General features: G+C 33.8%; 1 protein-coding gene across 1 annotated transcript in view; it reads left to right on the top strand.

Annotated features, from left to right (window-relative positions):
- Window positions 1-23,694, top strand: part of Ano3 (anoctamin 3) — a 400,060-nt gene that overhangs the window by 101,126 nt on the left and 275,240 nt on the right. The gene's annotated exons all lie outside the window — the stretch shown is intronic.

Here is a 23,694-nt window from a genome sequence, read left to right as displayed (position 1 = left end):
GATTCACTGTGGCAATTTCATATGTGTACTTGGGACAATTATGTCAGATTCATTCCACTGTCTTTCCTTTTTCCTACATCCACCCCTTCCCTTCATTCCCTTTTGTCAAATCCACTGAACTTCTGCCCCCGCCCCATTATTGTAGGTTAGCTTCCACATATGAGAGAAAGCATTCAATCTTTGATTTTGGGGGATTAGCTTACTTCACTTAGTATGATAGAAGGAGACATTATTCACACCCTTTGATCTGGAAAGGAGGCTGAGAGAAATTAAGTGACAAATGTGATATTAGGAACCAAAACATGACACCAGAACCCCCTTTTTTCCACTACATATCTCCTGCCTGCAGACTTTATCTGCAAATGTGGGAAGCTTTCAAACTAGCATTTCAATCTTTGAACATGTTTTTATTTTAACTGGCTCTATAGAGAACATTTCTCTCTTTCCTCCCTGGATTCTAAACAATTTAGGTATAGAATACTAAAGAATGAGGAATGGAGATTAAATGGTTATTTGTTTAACTGACGAAAGCTAGAATTGAACTTAAAAATGTATCACAATGATGTTTTGTCTTCTTGTTCTGAATCTGAGATCTACCCACACAGTGACTGACACATCCAGGAAATCCCAGGCAACCCACACAGGGGTGGTGGTCCCCATACCACATGGCAAAAGAGAGAACAGACCAAAATGAAGAGGAAAGAAAAAATTGCTGAATCAAACATTCTAAGCACTTTTTGTTCATTTGTTTACAATACTAGAAACTCAAACAACTCAGATGAACTAGACTTTTTTTTCACCAAGAAAAGGGAAAATACTAGTGTAACCTACTACAAAGAAATATGAGGAACATGAAAAACTTCCCACAAAGAGTTATGTTTTAATATCTGCAAAGTCAAGCAAGATTATCTCAGGCACTGTATGGCTTATTTGTAAAGCTTTTCCTCTGGGTCAAATGGGAATTCATTGAATAAGGGGTTTTAAGCAAAGAAGTAATCAGCTGGTTTTCATTTTAAATCATCTGGCTTATGTGTATCCAGCCCTAAACTCAAGCCTGTCATTGTGTTAAGTAATGTTGACAGTAGAGATCAATTCAGTAACTTGTAAAACGTGGTGGTAGTGTTGATGGTAGTCAGCCATGGTTAGATTCATGGCATATTTTGAAAAAAGGATTAAATGTATTATGGGAGAGGTAGGTCAATATTTGGGGATCCAGTATTTTCTCCATCAATTGAGAAAAGAAAATTATGGATGAATTTGGTTTATTTGGGAATGTTGAGTTTGGGCATGATTGTTTCAGATCAATAGAATTATGAAGAAAATAGATACATTATATAAATTATTGGAGTTAGGGGAAGATAATCAGATTGAAAATGTACACTTGGGGGTATCAGCCTATATGTGATATTTAAAATCATGATAGTGGATAAGATTAATAAGCATTGGGAATATTTATAAAGAAAGGAAAGCCCCAATTGTTGAGCCCTGGAGCTTGTGAAAGTTATCGGGTTGGGAGATGAAAGGAAAGTCATAGGAGACTGAGAAGCAGCAGCCATTTGTAGAAGAGCCAAGTGGGTGTGGCACCTTGGAAGTCAAGTAATGGTGTGTCAGGGGGGAAGGCACCATCAATTACTTCCAAAGCTCCTGATACAGTAAGATGAAGACTTCATTGCCTTTACTAATGAAGAGGTCACTGATGATCTTGACAGTCTTAAAGGAATAATGGTAACAAAATATATATATACATGATATATATATATATATGAGAAATTAGAAATGATTAGTCAGTGAATACTAACTCTATCTTTCTCTACTTTTGTGTACTTTTGAGGTAAAGGGAAATGAATAAACTGAGAGTAATTTGCCAGGAGTACTGGATTCGAGAAAGGTACTTTGTCGTTTGTTTCTTCTTCTAGCATGCTTGTATGGTGGTGAGGATTATCAACTAGGAAGGGCAGAGGCTTGATTGGATTCTGTAAGGAGAGAGCCTGGGGAGTGAGTGAACTGATGCCTAGAGTCACAGAGACAATGGAAAACCCTACACAAGAGAAGAGATGCCTTAGTTGGGACTGCAGTTAGTTTACCTAAGGTATCAGTCAGGAAGGTGGAGGAATTTGTGGGTACAGATGCCAGTAGGTGGGTGGGAGCTGTGGAAGGTTTCTTCACATTGCTTCGGTCTTCTCAGTGAAATAGGAAGCAACATCATCAACTGAGGGTGAGATTTGGGGAGGAGGTGTTGGAAGCCAGAGTTGGAAGTGAAGGAATAAAATATGAAAAAAGTCTCTGAGGAGAATAAGAGATGAAATGTGCCTTGGAAATACATTTTGGTCAATGGACAGTGTGAATTCAAGGAAGACGTCTGCAGGTTGGGTTTGGCACACTCCTGTGGTGGTCTAGCTAGCTGCCCAGGCATGAGCATGGAGGAAGGGTGATATATATGCACAAACACCCCTCAGAGTTAAAGAGAACCCATTCTTCATCTCTTCTGGAGGCTTCAGAAGCATGCTGTTCATAATGCTTACATTCATTTTATATTTATAGCTGAAATAGTCCTTTTAAAATACTAATACAGGGCTGGGGATGTGGCTCAAGCAGTAGCGTGCTTGCCTGGCATGCATGCGGCCCGGGTTCAATCCTCAGCACCATATACAAACAAAGATGTTGTGTCCGCCGAAAACTAAAAATAAATATTAAAAAATTCTCTCTCTCTCTCTCTCTCTCTCTCTCTCTCTCTCTCTCTCTTAAAAAAATAACTTTCAAAAAAGTATAAAATACTAATACAAAGACTTGATACCATAACTCTAAGACAACTGCTATTCTTTTACTTCCCTTGGGCCCCCTTCCTCTTGGCAGTTGAGCCTAATTTTAAAACAAACAAAAATACACACCAAGGCAGCTTTTTCAACTAATATGACCAAGTATGTAAAAATAAAAATTATTTTATAGAGTAATCCAGTTCCCCTTATTACAGGTAACGAAAGAAAAGAGAAGAGAGACTAGCCACTACCACCAGATTCCATACAGTTCCATGTAGAGAATTTCCCAATCAAACCTCAACTTATTTGTTTTCCTTAGAATCAAATCACAGATCATCTTCTGCCTATTTTATGATATTTCTACATTATGTTTTTTTTTTTTTTTGCTTAGATTTTGGCAGTCTTATAGGAACAAAATGCTACATGCTTCCAGTATGGATACACTTCTGTCCAAGACGGGTATAGAAAAGTTCTATGTTAATTTCCAGAAGATGCTTTAACTAACTTTGGCTGTATATTTAAGAACACAGTTGAAGCAGAAGTAACCTATTCCTATTCTCATATTCATGTTAGGATATTGTCACTACTGTTGCCTGGTTACCTATTTGCTTTCTTAGTAGCCTTTTTTTATGCAAACTTTTTTTAAAAAAAATTAATTAGGTATACATGACATCAAAAGACATTTTCATTTATTGTACACAATTGCAGTACAATTTTTCATTTCTCTGGCTGTACATGATATAGCGTCACACCCTATGAACAGTCTTACATGTATCTAGTGTAATGATGTTCATCTCATGCCACCATCTTTTCTGCCCCATGCACTCTCCCTACCCTCCCTACCCTTTGCCCAAAGTTCCTCCATTTTTTGCCATGCCTCCCACTCCCTGTATCAAATCAGCATCCACTTATCAGAGAGAACATTTGGCCTTTGGATTTGAGGCATTGGCTTATTTCACTTAGCATGATCCTCTCCAACAACATCCATTTACCTGCACATGTCATGATTTTATTCTCTTTTAATGCTGAATAATATTCCATTGTGTATATATACTACAGTTTCTATAGCCATGCATTTATTAAAGGGCATCTAGTTTACTTCTACAGTTTAGCTATTGTGAATTGAGCTGCTATGAACATTGATATGGCTGTGTTCCTGTAGTATGCTGATTTTAAGTCCTTTGGGTATAGATCGACCGAGGAGTGGGATAGCTGGGTCAAATGGTGGTACCATTCCCAGTTTTTCTAAGGAATCTCCATACTGCTTTCCTTGGCTGCATCAGTTTGCAGTCCCATCAGCAATGCATGAGTGTGCCACATTCTCACCAACATTTATTGTTGTCTGTATTCTTGATAACTGTTCTATTCTTGATAACAATTCTGACTGGATTGAGATGAAATCTTAAAGTAGTTCTGATTTGCATTTCTCTAATTACTAGAGATGTTGATTTTTTTCATACATTTGTTGATCTAATGTATATCTTCTGAGAAGTGTTCAGCTCAGGGGCAAAGAGCACAACTGCTTCATAATTTCAGATACTAGAGTATCTAATATCTCTTCCAGTTCTATCATTATATAGGCATGCTATGTTGGTGAAGAGGGAAAGAGGATGAGAGAAAAAGAGTAATGAAAACATAGCATGGCAACAAACATCATTGTTCATTCATACACACACACACACACACACACACACACACATACACATATATATATTTTACTTTGTGTATATATGTCAGTAGAAGAAATTTCCAGCAGTGGAATTTTTCTGTTAAAGGCACTATGTGTTTTAAGTTTGTGAGTTTTTGCCAAATTGCCCTCTAACCAACATTTGCAGTTTTAAAGTCCTATCAATAATGTATGACAGCACCCATTTCTCTACACATTGCTGACCTCAGCCATTATCAGTGTTTTTCGAAATGTAGTCCATTTGATAAAAGGCACTTTATTTTAGTTTGTACTTTTTAATTATTAGCAGTATTTCACACTGTTTTTCCCTTTTACTAGAACCATTTCCTTATATGTGTCAAAGAATGATGGCAGTCTAATTCTGTCTTGATTTCTTCTTTCATTCAATTGTGAAGATTGGACTTGGAAAACCTATATAATTTACATATTTTTTGGATTATGTTCAGATAATAAGCTCAAAAATACACTTTTTTGGCTCTATAAAAGAGAAATCCTATGGATATCTGTCTGGTAGCCTGAGGATGTGCTGTTGTTTATCCTGCTCCTTTTGGGTAATTGCTGAGGCCTGCAATTGCTAGGGATAGAGTTGCTGAACTGTTTCAACCAACAAAACAAGAATAAAACATACCCATATTTGAGTGGCTATTTCATGAGTGCTTAAAAAATCTCTATTTTTTTATATGAAGCATTAAAATTTCTATAGAATTGTTGCATGAAGCACACATACTTCTTACTGTCATTGAGCTAAACAAACATCTGGTCTTCTCTCTCTTGTAAAAGCTTTTCTGCCTTAAAGGCAGAATGTTTACCTTCCTATGTTTCATGAAGCTTTGTACTTATTTTTCCACATGGAATATATCTCTGTCTTCAAGTTTCCCACAGATTTACTTTTTTAAAAATCTATTTCTCTTACATCTAATACTTACATTTTTTTTTTATTGTGCCAGGGACTGAACCCTGGGGGTGCTTCACCATTGAAATACATCCCAAACCCTTTATATTATTATTTCTTAAATTTTGAGACAAGTTCTCACTAAATTTCTAAGGACCTCACAAAGTTTCTGAGGCTGGCTTTGAACTTGCAATTCTCCTGCCTCAGCCTCCCCAGCCACTGGGATTACTGGTGTGTACCACCATACTCAGCTACATTTAATTTTTGCTCATTTCCATATTATAGACCCCAAATCCATATCCTATCCACATCTATGTTATAAATTTGTGAAAAGGGAAATGAAAGAGGATTTGAAAAGAAACATGTTATTGTCCCAATTTAAAAAATTGTAAACGATTTAATTTTTAAGGGTAAAAGATTCTTTTCTATTTGTTCTTTTTATATGCATGACAGTAAGATGTATTTTAATATATCATACATCCACGGAGTATAACTTATTCTAATTAGGATCCAGGCTTGTTGCTGTAATGATGTAGTTTCACTATGGTGTATTCATATATGGATAAAAGGGTCTTTAGATCATCCAGTTCAGTCCTCTCATTTTACAAGAGAGGAATGAAGAAAAATTAAATAATTTCATTCTTCTTTATGGACTCCTATATAATTTATTATATATATATTCTTTTCTTTATCCAATTCTCTGTTGACAAATGGACCCTCGGCTGACTCCTTGTTTGATTATTGTGATTTGCACTGCTATAGAAACTGAAGAACATCATTCTAAGTTAAATAAGCCAGACTCAGAGAGTCAAAGGTCATATGTTTTCTCATATTTGAAAGCTAGAAAGAAAAGAAACAAAGGAGGATCTCATGAAAATAGAAGAGACATCAGTAGAGGTAAGAGTTTAAAGGGGAGGGAAAGAAAAGAGAGAAAGGGGAAATATTGAGGAATAAAATTGGCCAAATTATGCTGCATGCATGTATGACTCTGTTGCTATAAATTCCACATCTATGTATAATTATAATGTATCAATGAAAAATATATTTGTGAATAAATAAAAGGAAGACCAAAAAGTATTGAAAGGGGAGAGGGGGTGGTGGTGAAGTATTGGGGAATTAATTGGAAGAAATTATGTTATTTGCATATATGAATATATCACAAAGAATCCCACTATTATATATAATGAGATTCCACTAATAAAAACATAAAGCTTCAAAAAAGAAAGTAAGAAAAATTGAATTTTTTAAAGTTATCCAACTAGTTCATCATGACTCACTTGCAATCTAAACTGATTCATTAGCTCTTTGGAAAGAAAGAAAAATAAAACAATATCCCACACAACTTTCATCCTAATCAAGAAAAAAACAATTGTGGGTTAAGTTGTGCATCTGAATTAGTAGTGTATGATTCAGTCTGATTCAAATATCATTAATCTTTGAGTCAGGGAGTGGTTGAAGGCAATATTGAAAAGTTTCAGCTTTTCATTTAAATAGTCTCTGATTGAAAACACTTTCTTTTCAAACCTCATTCAACATTATATGTAGCTCCTTCATTGATGGTGGTATCTAGATTTATCAACATACGTAGAATATTTAAACCATATTATTATAGGCTTTTCACTGAGACAGATAATAAACCTAAACTGTGACTTACTCATAAATTCTGATACAGCAGGGGTTTCACAGGAATAGAAAATTTGGAAATGTATAACAAGTTCTCAGGAGACACTCAGAAACTTCTTTAAATGACAAGTTCCAATTCACTTATGTTTCTTCTGAGGATTATTAATCTTTGATAACTTAAGTGTTCTTTATTAAACTTTTCATAGTGCCTTTTCATGCAAAACTTAAAATTTTCAGCCAGATATACATCCCACATTTTGAAATTGATAAACATGGATGTGGGGGACTACCTCTCCAACTGCATCAGGATTTATGGTTCTCCCATTATAGAACTGAGTATATCTAGTTCTCTCCCTTCACCCCATACTCCATTTAAGGTTTTCATTTTTATTAGATTTTCTTGTTTTTTCCTCCAGCTAGTTGTATGCATTTGCTAAGCATCTGTCTTGGATCTTTGCACTTATTGTGCTCTATTCTTTGCTTTTAAAAGCTCGTTCTCTATATAGGTTTGACCCTCACTTTTGATAACATCTCAATTTTCTCTCCTAACATCACTTCTCTCTCAGGCTCTTGAACCAATGTATTGAATTTTCCCAAATTCAGCCCAAGGTTGGTATGTGGGAAGAGGGGCCATCTTATCTCATACCTATCTGATTTTCTTCACTGCATTTGCATCTTGGTCATTTGAAAACATGTCAGGTTGACTAAACCTGAAACAAAAGCATGAACTGGGATCTCCTCCTTTCTCCATCTCTCCTCTTTATCTGCTCTTTAGCTAATTGTGGAATTCCAGTTTCTTTTGTAATGTTATTCACATGTTCTATTTTCTACTGCTGCAAACTTTGTTGGAGCATGATTCTATCATTAAGGATTCTTGATGATCTCCAGAGCTCTATGCTATGACCTTTCCATAAACTTCTGCATGTATAACTCTTCCTAAAACTATCTTACAATAATTTGAGCCCCTTTATCAATGCTGTTGAATTACAGTTCTTGATTAAATGTAACTGACAGGATGATTCAGTTCCATACAGCATTACACGATTGCATTGAACTGTATGTCATTCACTTGTTTAAAGTTATTAAAGAGCCTTCTCCCACCACATCTTCTTCTTCCTCTCACAAAACCTTTGTCTTCCACACTTTTACAAATTATTTCTCACACTTGAAGTAATTTTGCATTCTCTTGGTATATTAAAATCCTTTTTATGTGTGAAGTTCAGGTTAAATTGCAACCTTTAGGAAGTTAGTGTAGAATTATTATGATCATCCTGAATATCTGGACTTATTCCTTCTAAATCATTATGTATTTCATAGTTTTAATAGCATAACCAGAAAATATATGTCTAAATAGATACACATATACATACACATATGTATATGTACTTATGTATGTATATGTATGTATTTTTGCAGAAATATATGTATACACACATACAATGGAATATTACTCAATTATAAAAAGAATGAAATTATGACAATTGGAACTGGAGATGATCATGCTAATACAAATAATCCAGACCCACAAAGTTAAAGGACCAGTGTTACCTTGGATATGCAGAAGATATTAAAAACTAAGGAACAAAAAAAAAATAAAAGAAAAGGTAAGGCAATTCCATCATAATAGAAGAAATATCAGTGGAGTAGAGGAATGAGATTGAGGGGGAAGGAGGAAGAATAGGGCAAGGGAAGAGAGATGGAAAGAATCTGACTTAACTTTCCTGGGTACATATATGAATATAACACAATGAATCTCACCATTATGTACATTCACAAGACACCAATTTTAAAAACCAACAAATAAAGTAAATTGAAGAAACATCAGTAGATTAGAGGCAAGGGAACAGGGGCAGGGAGCAGGAGAGGACAAGGGGAAATACTAGCGACTAAATTAGAACAAATTATAATCCATGCTTTTATAACTATGTCAAAATGATCCTAATATTAAGTATAACTAAAAAAACAATAAAAATATAAAAAGAAGGACTGAATTATATATCCTCCAAGGTGTCTTCCAGTTTATGTCTCATGAACTGATACTTAAATGCATTTTGTATAAAATAGTAGAGCATACAATCTCATGTTATAAAGCAGATCCTACTGTTATGAAGTAAATTACTTCATTATGTTTTTATCTGGTAATCATTAAATTCTTCAAGTCCATATCTTATGAGGATATTGAAACATCAGAATTAAATTAGTGGATGCATTATAGAATGATATTTTTTTCTATCATGGCATAAAAAAATTTTTTTTCAATTATTATTCTACTTAAAATGTGAAATTACCTCTCTAAAATATTAATTGAATAAGCTTAGGCGAATTTTATTGAAATGAAAGAAAAAGCTCACTTGCTAAATACAAGGCACTGTTCCAAAAATTTTGAAACAGGGATAAGGACAAAGAGATTAACTCAAAAGTGTGGTGTCTAGCGTTTAGAAATCAACTGTCTACGGAGGAAGGCATAATAAAAGAATTCTTATAATTATGGGCATAAGAAGTTGCAGATTGATACTGCTCATTGAATTTTCATTATGGACCAGAATCTATGCCAGAGACTTAACAAAAGCTAAATAACATGCACTGACTAAATTTTACAACATCCCAAGGCAGTTATTATTAGTCTTATATAGCAGAAGAAATAACTTAGGTCAGAGATCTTAATCTTCCCAAGGTCAAATAGCTACAATGGTAAGAAATTACTTCCCACTACACTAATATAGCATCTTCTAAGGCTTAGGTACATTTATGAAGAAGTGTTTTTTTTTTCCAAAAGCTATGATTATTCCTAAATGGAGTCATCGCTTGGAAAGTTGGTTTTGAATGTGGTATTTATGCTGTGTAAAAGATGAGAATTTCATTGATCTCGGGGATAAACAAGTGATTTTATATACAGTGAGCAAAAATCTCAGAATAAGAAAGTACAGGTCACATTCAGGGTTTTCTAGTGACTTTGATGATTTTGAAGAAGAGCAGGGAGTGAGCAAAGAAAGAGGCACAGCTTTTGAGTTTGGTTGGGCAGGATATTAAAAGAGTGTGTTACACACAGTGGGAGAATATAATTGGAAAAATCTGGCCATCCTGAACTCTTTCAAAGATGACAGCTAAATCATCTTGCATAACAGCAAAAAGTATCTACCCACCTGCTTAGTTTCTAATGCAATTTACTGAAAATTTTGTCTTCCTACACACATCTTCAGAATGAATTTGGCCGATACCAGATAGTAATTTGGTTGCAGCTCTAGTCCATATGAAAAGTCCTTTTATCCACAACACTTTTCTACTGTGTTTCTGGTCTATTGAATTTGTAAGGAATTTTTATCCTTCTCTTTTGTTCCCTCTCACAGGCCTGCAAAAGTTGTGTTCTTCTTATTGTTAGCTTGGGAAAAGTGTGTGGGTACTTGAAGACAAATATAATGAAGGTGGGTTTGGGAGATGGAGTTTCAGGAGCTTCCACCAGCTCTTAGTTTGAATAAAGTGTGGTATCAACTATGGTACCTTCAGTGGGTATGGAAAATTAACATAACATTACAATTATTAATATTAACATTAAAATAATAATTAATATTAATATATTGCTGGGAACAGCATCATATTCGTATTATTACCATATATGATACTATAGCTTATCCTATGAACTAAAAAATAAATTCATATCTGCAATTATGTAGTTTTATCATAAGCTTCAAATGCAATTGCATTTACAAATAAATTTCTAAAACAACATTTATACTCAAAAGACTTTGTATTACTTATTTTAAGAAGGTATTTATATATATAATAGAATAACTTCATAATCTCAGAAAGTATTAATAAATTAATCAGCAAAAGACCACTTTAAAAGCTATTTCATATATACTTACTCATAATTTTTACTCTAGGAAAGTGAGATTACATATGATCATTGTTTAATTTATATATATGAACACACACATAGTTACATACATAATACCACCAATTTCCCTAAAAATCTTTAAAAATTTATGACATCAATATATGATGAATGAAATTAGATAACTGCAGAATATATTCAGCAATTAAATAGTTTTTGAAGAGAAAGAACAAGTCCATTAGTCAATTAATTATTGGTTATTGGTTAACCAGTTAATTAGTTAAAGTATCAGACCTATTTTACAATAGGTCACTTGAAGGGTAGAGAGTTCAAACTTGAAAATATAAAAACAGAAAGTCATACACCAACAATGTCTGTTTCCAAACTTTTCAGGAAGTGTACTCTGGTACAAGACATAAGAATCATTGTTGTTAACATTGTATTAGTATTATTAACAATGTCAAGGTTGCAAGGACTCCATCTTGGAAAAAGTCTCTGCTTTGTGTGCCAAAATCAGATTCATAAGCTGATAACTGATATTCTCTTAGCATATAAACAGTAGAAGCCCCTGTGTTATTCCACTTTCATTGCTGTGACCAAAATACCTGACAAGGTATTTTGACTTACAGGAGGAAATTTTCATTTGGGGCTTATAATTTCAAAGGTCTCAGACCATGGTCAGTCCACAGCATTGCTCTGAGAGTTAAGTAACACAGAACATCATGGTAGAAAAGTATAGCAGAAGACAGCTACTCAGATCATGTCAGATGGAAGGAAAAAAAGATGGAGATTCCAGGTTAAAACATAACCTTACATATATGATTGCATGACCAGTGTGATTCTACACCATGTACAACCAGAAGAATCAGAAGTTATAGTACATTTATGTATGATGTATCAAAATGCATTCTACTGTCATGTTAACTAATAAAAAAACATAAACCTCAAAGGCATGCCCCCAGTACCCTACTTTGTCTAACCATGCTCTACCAACCAGGATAGTAGTCCTTCTAAATTATTAATTCATTACAGTGAATTAATTCATGGATTAATTCACTGATTATGTTACAACTTTCACAATATAACCATTTTACCTTTTAGCGTTCCTGCATTGTCTCACTTCTTAGCTTATTGGGGGACAACTTATATCCAAACCATAACAGCCACTTTAGTGTGACTCTTAGCAACTTGTCAGCTTTTTCCCCCCTCTGGTATATACTTGGCTATTATCTTCTTTCTTTAATATTTCATCACCATTTTGTCTCCAAGTGCCTTCATATATTAAGAGATATATAGAGATGATTATCAGTAGTGTTAGCATGCCTGGAGGCATACAGTGGATTATACAGTGAAAATCAGAAGGAAAAAATGGTCATTCTTTGAAAAATTCCATGAGGAAAAACAAACTCTAGGACAGATAACATTAAAGGCAATAAGAATATTAGTAAGAACTGGTTTTTCCTAAATTATACTTACATACTGAGCACTAGTGGTTTATTTATTTAGCTTTTGTGTGGATTTAATGCATCCTCTCAACAAATTTATAAGGCCAGAACTACTAATCAAATACAGATTCTATGAATGTGGTCCAGATACATGAAGTACCTTGTCTGAGACTGCATCTTGACTTCCAACCATGTTGTCCTGAAGAAACTGATCTCTTGACCCTTCAGAGATAAATATTAACAAGATATTGAGAATTGTGACCCACAGTTCTTACTGACCATGGAAATCAGAGTTAAAATTGTTGGTAGAAAGGAGTATTTTTACTTTATCTTCAGACCTGTCTAAGAGGAAGTATATTGACAGGATAGATCAACAAACTGCTGTGTGTTGGTGAATAAATTATTAAGGAGGAGAATGATAATTTACTAATCAATTGTAAGCTGTTTTTTTTTAAAAGCATTCAAAAAGTCTACAGAATCCTCATTTATATCAAAGCCCATGACCATACCCTAGTATTCAGGAGATCCCTCATTACCTTATACACTAGGGATTTACATGTCTTCCTGACTTAACTGGAACCAGATTAATAACTGTGGAGACAGTCACATGATTATTCTGGAAAATTGATCCAGATATTCCCCTTGATTTATTAAAAGCTTCTCTCTTCTAATACATCTCTTATTCTCCTGAACCTGGTCAATGACAAAATAACATGTGATTCTTTTATTTTCTCAGGAAATTCTATTTAAATTAATTCTATTTTTTTAGTTTTATTTTTAATTGATGTGCGTGTGTATGTGTGTGTGTGTGTGTGTATATATATATAATTAAGTGTGAATATTTAATTTAATACATGTATCTAGTGTGTAATGATCAAAGCACGGCAGTTAGCATTCCATCTCCTTATATATTTATAATTTCTTAATGTTTGGAGCTTTGAATTCCTCTTTTCTAATTCTTCATAAAACATATAACAAACATTGTGAACTATATTCACACTTCTGTGCTGTGGAACACTAGACCTTAATCCTCCTATCTAGCTGCAATTACAAAGTTTTAAGAGTGTGATTTAAATTTAAATTTAAATTTCATTGTTCCAAAACAGAAATTGTTCTTTTTTTTACTATTTTGTTCCTGCATAACAGCCTCAAAGCCAAAAACTTTTTACGAGCACCAAAAAGTGATAGCTGGCAAAGCTGTACAAAATATGTGCATATTTTATTAGGACATACACTCATTCACCTATTGATTGAACACGCCATCACCATGGCTCTCCTTTGCAACAGACAATAAGAGAGCTGAGATTTCATAAAGAGAAACTTTAAAGAATATTAGATTCAGAATTTGAAGTTTGAAGTACCAGTATTGGCAAGCTAATAACAGAGTAACCTCAGTAGGTAACATAATTGCTTTGAATCTTGTTTATATTAAGAAAATAAAGGTAATAGTACCTACTTCACAAATGAAGAATACCCTTGATTAATGGAAATATTATGTAATTTCACAACAATTTGTTAAGTCCTATATAAATCAAAGCTTTCTCATTATCACATTATAACAAAAGGTTTATGATGTGTTATCAAATTAAATTTTATCACATAATATAATTAAAATGGATTCTATAAGAAAGAATAAAAGAAAGATATTAAAAAATCAACATGAGGGAAAATAAACACAAATTCTAAATAGAAGGCAACATATTCCTGTCCATAGAAAGACACAAGTTCCTTTCCCACTGTGCAACTTCAGTAGAGAGAAACTGGCACCGTGCAGCAAATTCAATAAAGTCTTATCAACAGGATAGTTTTTCAGTAAGGAATTGAAATGGAATTAGCTTCCTAGTGTGTCATTTTTTCCTGCTTATAAAACAGCTTAGGAGATAGCTTAGTGAGCTATTACTGCAGAACAGTCATCTACACAAGTTTTCAAGCCAGATTATGTGTTCAAATCTTGGTTATATATTCTCTAGGTATGCAATTTTCACTATGTTACTAAATCTCTCTGTTCCTCAGTTTCCTTAATTATAAATTTGTGATAACAGTACTGAACTCATAAAGCTAGTATTAGGTTTGAGATAAGTGCTTAGCATACTAAGCTTTTGTTAGTTGTTATTCTTTTTATACTTTTGTTATAATAAATGGGACAGCAGCACACAAAATTCGTACGGCTGAAAACGAATTGTCAGGGATGTTATGTAGAAAGTAAGAAGGCCTCTTAGTACTGTAAGTGACAAAGGCAAATAGTTACCCATCCCTTTCTTCATTTTTTAAAATTTCTTCATCTTCATCTGTATATTACTTTCCTCATTTGCCAAAACTCTGGTTGTCTGGAACATTGCTGCAATCCCTATCTGAGACTCAAAGATTTTGGCTTTCTTCTAAGAACAGGATTTCAGTGCTCTAAAGAGCAGAAAACATGCTAAATATGTGTTAGGTGGATTCAAATCATGTAATGACGTATTTTGTTTTCCATTTCCTCCACTTTCAGCAAGACGTGTTCAGTGTATCTATAGTCACAGAAATAAGATAGAATTTATCTGGGTCTAATCAACCTCTCAAACTGAAATCAGGTTTCTTACCCATCACCCTCATAATTAAGCCATGTGATGTCGTATGGTTACTTGCAGTTTCGAAGTCATATTCACTTACTACTGGAATTAATTTCAGTAAGTCGTTTTTAATAGATATTAATTTTCTATTTTTCATGCAATATTTTTGTTCTTTCTGTAAACCCTAGGCAATTCTGTAAGTATGTTGTCAGAAAAAGCAAAGGCATTCAGATAAAGGTCTGTCTAGTTACATACAAGTCCATAAAATATCTAGGTATTACTATTTTCTATCTTATTTTCATTCAGTACACATAAAAACAGAATGCCAGTAGGACAATAAATTATGTGGCCACACCAATGCTGGACAACACAACACACATAGCTAATGACAAACAAAAGTCACATGGATGCCAAAGGACAAGTAAATAATTGCTAGATGCTTCATGAGATAACCTAAGTAGGCTCAGGTCAAGTTAACTGACTCTAAAACCACAACTTTTTCCATAATTCAGCCTGTTTTAAAGTTTTATATTAAGCTTTAGAGACCTATTTTACAGGTACTGGAACAAAGGTAAAGAAAAATATGATCTAGCCAGGCACATCCCCCAGGAAGTCACGGAGCACCATTTTTAACTGAGATCTTCTGAGGTCGAGACTACATAGCTTTCTTGCTGAATCTGTGTTTGGAAACCAAAGACAAAGCCTTATGCTGTACATAACCATCATCACACTAAAGGTACAATTTGGTGATGCATCTGTTAAGTGAAATAGAAAACTTAGAATAGGACCAATAATTAAGAAGACATGACTAACTGGCATAAAAGAATCAGAGAACAACTGCTGATTCTATATAATTAAGTGCTAAATTATTTAGTGAGGATAAAGAAGTTCAGAAGACACTTTGTGTGGGCTGGTGTATTAAAAGAGATAGCACAGCAACTAGGCTTTGGAGAACTTGGATGACAAGCAGCAGGTGGAGAACGTTACAGAAGGATGGAGATAAAAAGAGGTATTTGGGCTTGCTTTTTGTGAAGCACATCAATAAACATGTACTGACCCAAGCCAACTGTTTGTATTGAAAAAGTGAGTGAAATCTGATGAAAAACGTACACTGGGCCAGATTATGAGAATTCTGTCTAATTTTGTTTTATCCATACATATCCATAATTTTACATAAATTCATAAATGTGGTAATGCATATGCTTTTGAATGTACAGTTTTTCTTTCCCTTTTTTGTTTCCCTTATCACCCGTTCTTCTTCCATCCAGTCACATTAATCCACCCACGTATGCTAACAACTAATATGTAACTTTTATTTTAACCCCATTTGAATAATTGAGCAGACTTTCTGTAGGCTAAGTCATAATTTGCCACATTTCGGGATATTCATTTGGTTTTCATCGCTTTGTTACTAAGAGCAATCATGCATTAAACACCAGATATACAGGTCATTACTCATAGGTGCTCTGTTTGAACGGAATAGACTAGTGTTAGCCCTGCCTGCAGTTTTACTTACATTTACCTGGAGTTACTTTGCCCTCCACTTTATTACTTTGCTTAAATATATTATTTCTAACCAAGTATGTCTCTTGATATAATCCACTTTATAACTTTCAATGAAAAAAAAATCTATGTTTATGTTTTGCATACTGACATACTTGATTTTTTTCACATTTCTTTGCATCCATCAGGTATTTCCCATATCTACTATTCCTTTTATTTTTTTCCTTATTTTCCCAAGTTTTGATCAAGATGCATTGTATTTCGTTTATTTCCTACTTGGATAATTTATTGTTCTTTTTTTGATTCCTGAAATATTACTTTTGTTTTCTTTTCTCTCATCATCAGATACTGTGAAACAAGTTATTTTGTCATTAAGATACATGATTCTACTTGTGTCCTAATTGATTTATTCCCAGTAAAAGTAGGTCTTCAGACTATTTTTACTTTCCACTTTCCCTTTCTCACCTGCCATCCCCTAAATAGTCTTCTGCAGTAATTTTACATCCCCTACTTCCTACTACCTGCATCTGCTGAAAGAATTTAATAACAAATTCAATTTTATTTTATAGCATTTCCTTTTAAAAATATAATTTATTTTTTAGTTGTAGTTGGACACAGTACTTTCATTTTATTTATTTATTTTTATGTGGTGCTGAGGATCTTACCCAGGGCTCACACTTGCTAGGTGAGTACTCAGCCACCAAGCCACAACCCAAGCCCAGCATTTCCTTTTTTTTTTCAGTATTTTTTTTAATTCTTAAGTGTCTCTAAGAATCATATTATTATCTCCTTGAATTTAATCGGATAAATACATAGATTAAATATTAGTGTTTAGCTAGAGACCCATGGGAGTTGATGTTTCAATCTTGACTCCCAAAGGCAATCTGAATACAGATGGGACAATAAAGATACAAAATAAATCACCACTGGACACTCCTAAATGAATTGCCTTCTCATAAGAGGCAAGATTCTAGGTGATCAAGAATTGATTATAAACACACACACACACAATTTTTTGTCAAACTAACAGGATTATGAAATTGATTGTGTTGTACAAGAGGGTTAAGAAAAGGATGATCTCACAGATTCAAAACCTGATTTGGTATTGGAACACTACAGTTAATATGCACTATTTAATGAAAGAAATCATATGCAAATCCTTGTTTATCATAAATAATGTAATGCTATATTATTTCCAAAATTCAACCATTGTTTTACAATAAAACACCACAAACTTAGAAGTCTTGGAACTTCAAACACTCATGGCTTATATAACCATAAGCTATCTATTCTTAAAGTAATTACAACCATGTAATGTTTCCTTTGATATAGAAGCTTGCAAAAACTAAAAATATACATGCTGGCTAAATTTGGCACATTGCTTTCTGTGTACATTTCTTAAATGGAAAAGAATGTATGTAGATTCCTCCTATTACATATAGAAATTATAGCAAGAAAGTTTGATATCAAATATGATTTGCTAAATATTTTTAAGATGGCATAATATGGTCTACTATTCTGTGATACTAAACATAGCTTTTTAGATTTACTTCAATGAAAAAAGATGTAATTGACTTTAATTATTGATATGTAAATGGTTTCAAGTCATCAATATTTACTTTCTTAATTAACTTCTTAAATAAATATTCATGGCTTGTTTTAGCAAACTCTTTGTCTCTCTGTGGTATCACAAAGTTTAATTTTAGACCCCACTCAAGGTCAGATTGTCACAAAGCTTCCATTTATAGATTTGGATCTGTGAGATATTTCATTACCACTTCCTATACTTTCCTTTACAGGGGAAAGAGGAATAAGCCTGGTAACACCAGCCATGAGGATTGCATTTCCAAATGCAGAGGACATGAAATTGTCTTCAGAAAAACCTGACTTGTATAATATGAGGGGCGAGATGAACCTTAGAGAAAATCTAACCCTTTGGCCTTTTACAGACATGACATCCTCGTCCAATGAGGCAAATGAATGTCCCACAGTCAGACAGCATTGTTTGGCCCTGGATAAACATATATGTGCTAGACTCCTCTATCAATGCCCTTCTATACCTAAATGTTAGGTCAAGAAATGAACCTCCATGGCTAAGCACAGTTTTATATTTCAATTACTAGTCTATAATATATAGTATTGGATTAAATGGCATAATTATGTTTTTTCAACATTATTTAAAATTTTTGCTGGTATTTTTTCATTTTTCATGTTTTTCTAGAAAAAGTAGAATATATATGATGTTTAAAGTTGGCTACATAACTTACTGCACAAGCCAGCATGCTTTTTAAACGTTTGAGGTTATTAGTAATTGCACTGAGACAAAAGGGAACACAGAACAAAGTTATTCTATGAACTAATAGAAAATAAGATTAAAATATTAGTAGACAAAATGGAAAAATATCATTTCACTCATATTTTCTCTGTCTAGACTTAGCTATAGTTTAAATTCTATCATCACAGATGTTATCACATGAACAGACTTTTTTTGCAAAAATTGAGCAATATTATTTTGCAGTCTATATTTATCATAAACAATGTGTCAGGAATATTTTTACTCTATGAGTATTCATGTACATAGATTTTTTATGTATTTATTAGTGCATTATATTTATATATAATATAGGAGTGCATTTGTTATAATCATAAATAAGGGTGAGGGAAGAGAGATGAGGAAGGGGAGGAACAGCAGAATTCAATAGACCAAATTTTGATGAATGCATGCATTAATATATAATAATGAATCCCACTTTATATAGAATTATAATGCACCAATTAAAATGATAAATACATAGAAGGACGACCAACAGAATAAAGAAAGGGGACCAGTGGGAGAGAGGAGAGGTGGGAAAGGGTAAATACTGGGGATTAAAATGGAGACAAATACCTTCCTAGGCAAACACCCAAACAGCTAACAGGACACAACCCTAGGTCAGTCAGGCATAGGCCTAGCTGTCAGAAGAGACACCAGCTCTAAATACCTTGTACCACTATTGAGTCTCAGCTGCGTCTTCCTTTGCTCAATGAAAAGGGGAATTTTGACAATTCACCAAAATATGATTAATTTTTCAATATGTTCAATGTATCAGTTTAAAAGTTTATGAAGATGGATATAGTATAATAAATAAGTCAACAGTTATTACATTCTTAGATTTTCCAAAGAACACTGCAAATAGAGTGTTTATGAAATTATCTGTCTGGAGAAAACAAAATCATGAAGTAATACAAGCCACAGACTAAAATGCAAATCTCAAAAGGCAATTAACTTATTAGACTTATAGTTGAACATCTTACAATTGAACCTATTTTACAGATAATAAGAAGCAGTTGAGAATATAGAAAATTGTTCATTTGGAAAACATTTATTTCATTATCTTTTCTGTGTGGATCATTTTTTAGGCACTGTAAGACACAGAAAGTAAGTCAACACAAATTCTACCTTAAAGCGTTTCTTTTGAACTAGATAAAATACATATTTCTACTTCCAAAGGTTATATATGCTGTTCATGGTAGAAACATGATACAATTTCATGAAGTAGAGTTAATATAACTTTAAGTAAGAGATGGTTAAATTCACATTTAACTGCATTTGGGGGATGGATGTGAAAAAGGGAAATCTATGTCCAAGTAATGACATTTCTCTTGTTCTTTGAAGAATGAGAAAATTTTGAAAAAAACTTATAAGTGGGAATTTTAGAACAATTACTCCAAGTGGAGGAAACATTAACCAAAAAAGCATCCATGATAGTTTCAAAGCAGCGCAGTGGATTAGACAAAGGGGAATGAAGGGAAAGGAGGGGAGACAGAAAGACAGTGGAATGATTTTAGCATAGCTTTCCTATGTATATAAATGAATACACCACAGTGAATCCGTACACCATGTACAACCACAAGACTTGGATACCAATTGGAATAAGATTTCTCCATGTATGTATAAATATATCAAAATATACTTTATTATCATGTATAACTAAAAAGAACAAATAAAAAAGAAACTCTTAGAAACAATATGGGAAAATTCTGAGAAAACATATGGAGCTTCAAGAAAGTACATTAATGAATATCATCTTGTTTTAAACTAAATTAATTATAATAGGCTTACTAAGGTATAATTTATAAACAAAGAAATACAAATATTTAATATTTGATCAGTTTGAACATGTGCAAACACCTGTAATACCCTTGCCACAAACAAGGTAATAGAGTCAACAGCTGTGTGTGACAAAGTAGGTTATGACAGATGGATGGACAGATGACATGGTCTTGATTTTACAGATGTTTTAAGAAGTAATTAAAGCTTTGAGTAGGGGCATAAGATAGGAGCTTCTGTTTAGTACATCATCTCCTTTATCCTACAAGCCTGCCTTCACTTGACTCTATCTTCTCAAGCAAATCATTTTTTTTCCCATCCTTTCAAAATACTGTATGGTAACATCTCATCAGGCTAGACTCAAATAAGGCGGAGCTATTGATTTTCCTCCATTCTTTTCTCTTGGTCACATCTATCAGGAGTGTCAGATATGAATGCTTATCTGAGCATACAAACTGGATACTGGTAGGACCAACCTTGTTAGTTCAGTTGTTACACTGTGCATGTAGCCAGGGACCACAGCTTTTGGGGGAACTGATTTGCTAAATTGCACTTGTTGCTTTCTTTTATGATAGATTATGACTTTTAAAAGAGCTGATTCGGGTCTTTAATAAAATATAGAGAAAAACTAGGGCCAAGGAATTACCCCAAAATTAAATACATACATATATATATATATATATATGCCTATGAATGTATGCATACATATTTAATATATTTAATTTGTCTTTGCTTTAGGATGATGGCAACTGCTGCTCAAGTCACTGAATAAACCTTTTTTTCTAAAACAAATTTACATCATTAAAACTAATTTCTTTATTTATTCATTAATAAGAATTCATTGAGCTTTTTGACAGAAACTACAATGGTTTGTAAAGGATCAGATAATCCACACTCAATCAGCCTTCAAAGAGACTATATTCTCCCTCTAAAAAATGGTTCCCAAGGAGATTAATTCTTTATTCTTTGCTGTTTATAGATAAACTCCTTACCATGGGAATTTGTGATTTCATTTCACCAATTAATAGCAGAAATAACTAGGTTCTTGAAAAGAAATAATTGCAAAGAGAATGTCTATCTCTATTTGTTACCACTTAGACAATGCAAAGCAGAATTGGCAATTTTAATACTAATTATGACAATGATTCAGTATCCAAAGAGGGAGCATCAGAACTTGCTCAGCTTTGATATGGCTTACAATGCAGGGATCTGTGAGATTCATTTGGCTAAGTTGAGCTTCATATTTAAAGATTCAAGAGAATATAAAGCTTCCCAGTGATGTAAAAAAAAAAAAACAGACTTATTTACCTCTCTGGGAGACAAAGAAAGCTGGTGTCATGATAAATTAATTACATAAGGAGGGCAAGAGACAGGTGGTGAGGAGAGAGAGAGAGGGAGAGAGAGAGAGAGAGAGAGGGAGAGAGAGAGAGAGAGAGAGGAGAGAGAGAGAGAGAGAGAGAGAGAGAGAGAGAGAGAGAGAGAGAGAGAGAGAGAACACAGCAGTAACCCCAATGACAAAAAAAAATGCCTCTTAAAGACTAAAAAACAAATTGGAATTATAGCAAGATAGATGAGGAGTAGGGGGAATTTCAACATATATGTGATACACACACACACACACACACACATTCAATATGTGTCATTTGTAGAAAGCATGAGATAAAGTTGGAAGGTATTTGAAAAATCACTCAGAATCTCAACTTGCAAAAGTAATTAATTAATTACTCTTGGCATGTTGGCATATTTCTTTACTTTTTTTCTGTTTTCCAAAACATAGCCAATATCATACTATTATATTAATCATGCCCTTTCACTGAAAATTATATAAATTAACACTTTCTCATTAAAATTTTGGAAAAGATTTTTGAAACCAAAAATAGTAAGTAAAATAAGCCCAACTCATTTAGTATAGCCACCTTTTATGTGGCAATTTAGCACTTATTCCTAAACTTTCTATAATGGAGAGGTCAGCTTTCAAAATAATTTGCATTTACCAGGTCACAGAAAGATGTAGTCAGAAAAGTTGTTCAAATATCTTTTCCCATACTCCCAACTTCTAAACACTCCTCCCCCCTACACACACACTATCTCTTCTCTCTCAACACACACACACACACACACACACACACACACACACACAATCTTTTCCTTCTCTTTGCACAATCTTTCCTATAAAGCAGATGGTGCTTAAAATTTCCTCGGCCCCTCACAAAGCTGTTCCTCTAGCAACCTTCCCTAAAAGACTGATTTTAAAACAAGCAAAGATGTTCTTTGAATCCCCTGCTAGGCAATCTGGCAGTCCAACCCAAAATGTTTCTAATTAAAAAAAAAACTTTATGACAAGATAATTTAATCATAGCAGTACTGCAGAGGTTAGGGTGTAGGGTGTTAAAAATAATTCTAAGCTTCTTGTTTTTTAGAAAGAAAATTATTTCTAATGCTATTCAAAAATCTCACTTCATCTCAGGTCTAGCAGATATATTCTTGCCTCTCGTTCTCACAAACCTTGAAACTTAGAAAACAACAGTTCTTTGGCTGTACTTCTGTACACTGATAGGTTATATGTTCCATTAGGAATTGAGGGGTTTGAATCAGGAAGCAGTGATAAGAGAAGGACAGTAGATTATACTGAAACGTGTTGGTCCCACTTTGGACACTGCAGTGGATGTGCCAAAGTTATTTCACTTCTTTGGGTATTGGATGACTTCTCTTTCAAATATGGATTGATTGTGTGCTTGTGAAAATCCTTTGTTAAGTCTGAGCCTCAGTTTCTTTTTTTAATATTAGAATTATAACATTTTACCTACTTTATTGGGTTTTTAAGAGAATTAAGCTATCATGGATAGTATTTTTAATACATGTCATATCATAGATAATAAATGGTTCCGTATATCATGAATGTTTCAAGATCAGAATAGCTGAAGCAGAAAACTAAATGTAATGTGCTAGATAGTAGCAGAGCTTATGTAATAAAACGTACTACTGGGTAAGCCAAGGTAGTTTCCCCTCCTAATGTTTAAATTTAAGAGGGAAAGATAAAAATGTCTTTGCATCTCCTATTTCATTTCAGAGCAGTGACCAACTCTACCCTTCTTTAAAAGTGCCAATATTTGCAGACCAACTTTTAAATTAATGCTAGGGCCTGAACTCAATAACCAGCCTTTAAGCCTGAAAAGGGTGGAGGAGGGCGGTATTGGAGGTAGGCGTGCATTTTGTGTAGTCCTTAAGAATAAGTCTTCCTTTCTCCTGTCCAGCCAACCTTGCACGCAACGCCCACCTCCACTGCGGCACTGGACCTGTGGAGGATGCGGGGTTAT

Source organism: Ictidomys tridecemlineatus, chromosome 4 (genome assembly GCF_052094955.1).
Source record: "Ictidomys tridecemlineatus isolate mIctTri1 chromosome 4, mIctTri1.hap1, whole genome shotgun sequence".
NCBI classification, from domain to species: Eukaryota; Metazoa; Chordata; class Mammalia; order Rodentia; family Sciuridae; genus Ictidomys; species Ictidomys tridecemlineatus.
Note: the sequence above shows the minus strand (reverse complement) of the source record. Positions and strands in the feature narration are given on the sequence as shown.